This window comes from Austrofundulus limnaeus, unplaced genomic scaffold, assembly GCF_001266775.1.
Source record: "Austrofundulus limnaeus strain Quisiro unplaced genomic scaffold, Austrofundulus_limnaeus-1.0 Scaffold15, whole genome shotgun sequence".
NCBI lineage: Eukaryota > Metazoa > Chordata > Actinopteri > Cyprinodontiformes > Rivulidae > Austrofundulus > Austrofundulus limnaeus.
The window spans coordinates 2,600,760-2,608,408 of NW_013952417.1; the positions used below are offsets into that span (position 1 = coordinate 2,600,760).

Below are 7,649 nucleotides of genomic sequence, written 5' to 3' on the forward strand. Positions count from 1 at the left end.
TGTGTGTGTGTGTGTGTGTATGTATGTATGTATGTATGTATGTGTATGTAATCACACAGTACTTTTACTTAGAAGGACTGAAAGCAAACAAAAAAGTCAGAGTAATTACTGAATTACGGTAAGTGTTTTTCTTATTTGTGTGGCTTTTGACTCAGTTCTTAGGATTCACTTTCTGGATTAAAAATTAAATAAAGCATAAAAATAAATGAGATGTCAGGGACAATATATATGATATGATCCATTTACTGAGATTTATGAACTTACTGTTCCATTACAATATACAGTATTAATACAAATCTCAGACAGTTCTGTAGTAATATATTCTGACTTTAAATACTATTACCCTTCATTAGGAGTTATCAGGAGAATATGTGTTAATGACTGAATAATCACGAGTCATTTATTCATCCTGAGTCCATCCCTTGTTTCTTAATTACAAATTACTTCAAAGCGTTTAATGATAAATAATTACCTGAAGGTTTTCAAGCTGTTATTTCCTCATTTTTTTTACTCCTTGGAAGTAAAAAAGGCGTCTCATTCTGCAGAACAGTATAATGTATGACTGTGCACGGTGGAGGTTCTAACCTTTTCACCCCATGTTTTTCAGAGTGAGAATAAAAAATGTTGCGAATAGTGTCAAAAAGAAAGTGCTCTGTGTGAACAGATGAAAAAGAAACCCAGTGTAAAATGCTTTGAAGAACCCAGACAAKGTTAAACAGGTGTTGTATAAGTGTAGGTCATTTGACTTTGGATCTGAAAATTGAACTAATCGTTTTCCATGAAGCAAGAAAAGACTGTAAAAAAAGATCAAAAGCTTCTTATTCTGTCTGGCTGAAAGGCCATTAGGAGGCGTCATCAAGACAAAAGAATCTGACAGAAAATCTGCAGATTTCCTGGGCAGAGAGCCAAAACAAAGGCTTCATTTAGCTGGAAAAAAAAGATGGCGAAATAAGATCAAAATATAATTACAAAAACAACAAACTGCAAGTTTTCATTAAAATGTAAAATTTACAAGCAAAGAATCATTCCGTTTAACACCAACAACTTCTTTCAAGAGAATTAACAAGTAAAAAAACAAGTACAGCAGTTGTTAGGTTCGAGTACATTTTTAAATTATGTTTAAAATAACAGGTTTCCTGATCGATTCAAGCCAGGCCTGTTGCTGACTGGAATAAGAGCCCAGACTGACTTCATTATTGAAAACCATTATTTATGTTTACAGCCATCAGTTTGGTCTTTAATCTTCACGGACGTCCTGCCTCTGAGTCCTGACCTCAGAATCCGTCCACTTCATTAAAAGAAAAAAACAGAATGAGTTAAATCGCCCAGAATGGAAACAAATCTCAGATGAACAGTGCACACCGCAGTTCTGCACATGTTCTAATGGGTTAAAGTTAGCCTATTTCTAAAGTCAAGTCTTCAGAATACAAAACCAACCTTTCCACTTGTGTATGTGGGTGGAAATCTTCTGCATTGCAGTTGTGTGGCAGCCAGTTAGTGCGAGGGGGAAAAATGCACAGATTCCTGTGAACGAAGGCAAATTACAGCTATGTTACAATGTAAACTGAGACTTTTGAAAAACTATTAACAACTTTTTCAGTTTCTGAAGTATTATTTAGCATTGGATAATGATTTAAACAAAGGCAAACTTTTTTAACCCTTTCAGTGCTTAAAAATAAAGTACGAAATACAGAACTAATCAATAAACTAAAACATTTGCAGGATGGTGGAATCTGGCAACTCCTCTTGAAATTTTTATTCTCTACAGCAGAGGTTCTCAAACTGGGGTCCCTTGACCCCCAGGGGTCCGCGAGAGGTATCTTGGGGGTCCTCAAAAACTTTTACTAAAATGTTAATTTGGTTTTTATTTTTAAAAATACATGGAGAACAATGGATTAATCAAACAAACAAAATAAACTTAATAAAAATATACATTCCTATGGCATTTAGGGGTTGAAATGACAATAAATTATCTTTTAAAACAGCATGGGGTTTATGAGGGGGTCCCTGGAATTTTTTTCGCCCTTGTAAGGGGTCTCTAGACCCAAATGGCTTGAGAACTCCTGCTCTACAGACTGAAGAGAAGCATGGCTCATGTTGTAGTATAGAAAAAAAAAACTAAATCAAAAGCATGTTCTGGAATCGGTTCAGTCCTTTCATTCAGCTCATTCAGTCTCTGTCTCATCGTGAAAATCCTCAAAGTTCAGTTTGATGCRTGAACGCCATCAGCCTCATGCACATTCTGTTTGATCAGAGCCCAGTTATTTAGATTAAAGGTCATACTGGATCCACAAGCAAGCAAGAGAAAAAAACATCTAACAGACACGCAAATCAGGATTTCAGGATGACGTGTTTTTATTTAAACACTGAGCTCCGATATGACATAATGTTTTCTGACTTTCATCCAAAAAGAAGAATGGAGTGACGTTTTAAGAGCTTATGATTATAGATGTTTATCATTTTGTAGCCTGCGATGAAATAAAAAAGGAAATCCTTTTTCAAACTGTTTATTCAGATTTTTGGCAAGGCGGCATACATCTGAAACAATTTCCTTGGAACTATGTTTTTTTTTTTCTTATAAAAATGACAAGAAAAGCCTCGGAGTTTGACTTCCTTTGTGTTCTCCTCCTATTTAGCAGCTCAGCTTTTTTCTTTTTTCTTTTTGCAAGACTTTTCCCAACTTTTCACCCTCTCAAAGTGCTTGCGGCAACAAAAGACTCCCGAGGCTTAGCAGCTACAAAAAAAAAAAAAAAAAAAAAAAGGGAAAGAAAAAACTCATGTGTTCTATTACTGCGTTTGCACAAATCCCTGCAAGCTCAGCCTCTGCTTCTTTATGCCTAAATGACAGTTCCCTGAGAGTACGGTAGTCACTGTTCTGCTCCACTGGACCACAGTGATGTGAGAGCAGCCCGTCCTGAGGTCTCTGCAGTGTGGCGCTCACAAGCCCATAAATCTGAATGGTGTCATCTTCCCTCTTGTGAATAGTCATCCTGGTGTCWCAGCAGAGGGAGGTCAAGGAGCTGGATTGTGGCTAAAGTTTTCATCCCTGTTGGATTCCAGGGGTTTCTGGCCGTCGACTGATAATAATTTAATGAGAAACGTCTGATTCGTATCAGTGGAAATGTTAGTGCTTGGTGCATTTTAAAAGACTGCTTTTATTTTTCTCTGATCTCTTTTAGATATGTTTAATTTACAAACAAGGCGATGCTCAATATGCCCACAGCATCTTTCAGAGTTGTTTATATACATGTACCTGCAAGATCGATCCAACTGACACCACGGTGATCTCCATCGGCTCTGAAAATTACCCACTCAGAGTCGATGCAACACTAATTTAGACCATTCCTATTTCTCTTGTTTCCAAACAGGATTTAATAATCCCAGAAGGGCCGAGCATCTCAGTTCCCATGTTTCTGTCTGTCAGTAAATCCTCATTAGCAGCAGCAGTCTGATCCCGGACAGATCAACAGCAGAAAACCATGTCAATATCCAGTTCAAAGTAAATAATCTGCAGGATTCAGATTCTTCCATGCTGTTTTTGTGACATGTTTAGTTTTCTTCAGAAAACAGCAACGCTCGTGTATCTTCGTTAGCATGCATTTAGCGTGTGATCGATAAACAGATGAGGGTTCATGAGCTCTGATGTTTGCTCTGAGAATCAACGGTTCTGGTGTCGTATAGTGAGGAGATTACCCCGTCCTGTTTGACTGACAGGTGACAGATTTAAAAGATGTGGAGCTTCATTAACTGCTGGTATGTTAGTCTCTGCGTGACGAGACAGATAATCAGCAAGAAGAGGGTGGTTCAGCATAGATGTGTCACATTTTTAATATGATTTTGGCATTTAGATTTTATTTGATTTGTGAGAAATTCATACGAACGCAACACCTCACTCCTTTAAAACCTGACATTTATTTGTGTGTTTGGCATTTGAACCAGACATTCATCATCTTTAATTTCATATTAAGCTTGTGTTTTATTCTAACTGTATTTTATGATCGTGCTTTTTATTCGTATTGTTTTATCCATTCATTTGTTTGCCCTTTCCTGAATCTTTTATGTGAGCAGCGCAATGTTTTAAAAATATTTTGTAAATCTGACTTGAATTGACTTCACTTGAGCAGATTCTGGTAATTATCTGGTTCTTTTAATGTGAAGACAGGAAGAATTATAGCAGCAATGATGCCCTTTTCAATTTCTATTATTTAGTTTTAGATTTTTTTGTCTTTGTTGTTAGCTTTATTTTCTTTTTAGTTATTGTGTTATTCTGTGTTTCTGCTGTGCCACCAGGTCATCACTCAGCACTTTGTTTCTGCTCCTTCAGTCAGTTTGCCACGCCCATTTTCACCTGCTTCTTGTTTCCCCACTGACATGCGTTTATGTGTTTCCCAGTCACACCTGTAGTCACGTCTGTTTAGAATCCTGTAAGTTTTAGTTTTCATTCGGTCTGCATTTCTTGGTCCAGAACCTCCGTACAACCGTGACAGCTCATTAGTGCTGCAGCGAGGCTTTTAACAGGTACTAACAGAAGTGCACATATCACACCAGTTTTATCCTCTTTATTTCTACCTGTCAAATTCAGAGTTGATTTAAAAATTTCAGTCTTAAGTTTTAGAGCTCTTAATGAACAGGCCCCTCAGAAATCTTGACTCCTTTCTGGCTGCAGTCTTCAGTATCCTGGCCAAAAATCTCCTGAAGGTTCCTAAAACTAGATTTAAAGGCCCTGTCACACTATGGCGAATTAGATAAATTATGCCAACTTATGAAATGCTTTTTTTACACTAAATGGCTAATAAAAGTTAGATATTTTATAAATGTGTTAGCATTACAGTATTTACATGCCTAAAAGAAGCTTCCAGTTGATTTTTTTAATTCTATCTTCAACGTAGGTCTTCAGACTTTTCAATAAGTTGGCATAAGTTGTCTAAAACATCACAGTGACAGGGCGGACCTGTTCTTTCAAACAAGAGCCCCTAAATTGTGGATCACCCAGCCCCTGTGTCTCATGAGGCTGACTGTCGACTTCTTTTAAAAGCACCACGTTAAGACAAGCTTTTATTTAAATATAGTGTTTTATTAGAAATATTAATGTGTTTTATCGTATGCTTTCATGCTAATGTTTGTATTTACTTTAGTTTTGCTCCTTGTGATGCACTTTGCGCCATCAGTGAAAAGTGCTACACAAACAACATTTACTTACTTTGTAAAAAAAACTGACAAAGGTCACTGAAATAACTTGAAACTGACAAGCTTCATAATAAGAATAAAAAATAAACTAAAAGGAAAACAGTTCTTTTTAAACTTTGTTAAAGTTAAATGAGAACGGTAGCTGATGAAACTGACTTTGGCCGAAGGATTTGAAGTTTAACTGCAGTTTCCACAGATGTTCAGCAGGATTTAAATCAAGAATCAGAATAGTCCAGTGTTTTGTTTTTAGTCATTCTTGGGTGTTTTCAGCTCGTTATCTTATTCCTGGACCCCTGACCTGCCATTGAAACCAAACCCTCTGACAGTGCGAAACACATTTTCCCTCAGAATGCCTAGATTTGAGATTTACCTGCCCTCTGCACAGATTAAAGACATGTGTCCCAGAATATAATGTTTCACTGTAAACAGTGTTTCTGCACATCAAACTCTTTGTGTTTCTGGCACAAATATTATTGCCATCACTGAGGCCTTTCCTTTCTTTTAAAAAAAATTCTGCATCATTTTAGGAGGAATAGAATAATTTCCACTTTGCTTTACTTGGCTATCTTTTTTTTTCACTCCGTCTTTCCAAATGAAAAGTGAAGTTGTTGGAGAAATCGGAGCAGATGCACCTCAGCAGAATCCTGCTCGCTCAGCGAACACATCTCTTGGATTTAATAGTCACTCATCTCCAGCACTTTAAAGCAGCTAAATTTGTCCTCGATCTGCTGGCTGCACACCGAGCTGCCAGGAGAGCGTTTAAAGTACGAACAACGGCAGCTTTCACAAAAGGAAGAGCTAATCCTGATTATTTTGGTGACTGTATTCTTCTGTGTGGATTTCTGAGGTCTGTGCGCTTGTTTCAGCGTTCAGGCCTGCAAGCTTGTGTGAATCTTTGAGTTCCTCCAGTGTAAAAAGCAGTGTAAAAAGCAGTGTGAACACGCGGCGTTGCATAGCTGAGAAGTGGTTTGATTTAATTCACACACCTCAGGAGCAGCACACGGTGCTCCGTTCACATCCCCGCTGTGGTTCTGCAGCGTTGAACTGGTTGCCTGTGTGCTGCTGACGGTGCAAATCTGCTTCTCCGTGCTCAGGACATTACGGTTCCTTTTTGGATTCTTTTCCTCAGATACACTTTTTTTTAAAAACGCCGAGCCGCTTCTCGAAACAGCCGTGTTTGTCAGAGTTTCTCTCAGGGAGCTGCCACCATCCATCACAGAGCAGACAAAGAAACAGAAGAGGAGGAGGAGGAGGAGGAGGAGAAGGGGGTCTGAGACAAGAAAACAGTCAACAATCCTCAAAAAAAAAAGAGAAGAAAACTTAGAAACTTGTGCATTTTGAAATTCAACTCTGTTCCCAGATCAGTTTGGATGCGATGGGGAAAAGAGGCCGAATAGAAAGGATTTGCAAAACAAAAAGTCCAAACTTTTGTTGTTCCCAGCAGCGCATTTTATACAAACTGAAATAGATGCATCCAACAAACAGATTTTAACAAACAAACCTAAAATGTTTGGCTTCTGTTTCATTTTCAAATATTATCCTATTTTCCTCTGCGTTGCATCATTTTCTTCTTTTATCTACACACCTCTGATGCTTAGGACATAAAGAGATCAGCTCATCAAATTTTTAAAGCAAAATGTTTTTCTTTTTTGTTCTCAGTCATTCAGACAAATGCAAATAATAATAATAATAATAATAATAATAATAATAATAAAGAGCTGAAGCAAAAGTTTTTGGCTTCTCTAAGCTGGTTTACACCACCGGAGAGCTCATTGTGCACATTGCTGCAGTACGAACTTGTTTTAATGCAGCACAGCATCCAAAATCAGCTTAGAGGCTTCATCGCTTCACAGCTTTTACTTCTGYGGCCAGATTATGAAACCAGAACATAAACAATCCTCACTGAATTAAAGTTAGATACTCCTTAACAAAAAGCTATCTGAAAACTTTACCCTTAAAGTTGTGAAGAATCTTGACATGAAAACATCTCTCAGAGATGAGATGAGAGATCTCTCAACTAAAAAAATGAGATTAAAGGATGTTCAGATATAGTTTTTGCCAAGTTTTCACTCTTCTTTTTTTCTTAACTTGACCAAACAGAGACGTTTCTGTGACAGCGGCGTGGTGACAGCTCTGGTGTTCRGAGCGGCGTGCTTCTCCGTGGCAGCCCCGCGCCTCGGATCGGCACAAAAACAAACAGGCAGATTTGACTCTGTGACAACCTCCGCATCCAGCTCAAGCTTTTTACTGCGGCTTTGTTTCTGCGCTTCACACACACAAAACAACAACAAGAGCAGCAGTCCCCCACCTTGGATGTGCAGGTTTAAAAATAACACCATAAACAGGTTTAGGCTAGAATCTAATTACGTCAATTTCCCAGCAGCACAACTTTATAAAACTTCTGGTTCGACTGGAGATTATTTTGTCTCACAATTTATTTTGTTTGTTCATGGTTATTATTA

At 37.9% G+C, this 7,649-nt stretch overlaps 1 long non-coding RNA gene across 1 annotated transcript; it reads right to left on the minus strand.

Moving 5' to 3' along the window:
- Positions 1-1,179: 1,179 nt before the first annotated feature.
- LOC106513859 (uncharacterized) lies at positions 1,180-6,406 on the minus strand. The gene is made up of 3 exons (XR_001309835.1): positions 6,174-6,406; positions 1,438-1,524; positions 1,180-1,288 (listed from the first exon to the last, which is right to left on the minus strand). It is a non-coding gene; the product is annotated as an uncharacterized LOC106513859 (long non-coding RNA).
- Between the last annotated feature and the right edge of the window lie 1,243 nt (positions 6,407-7,649).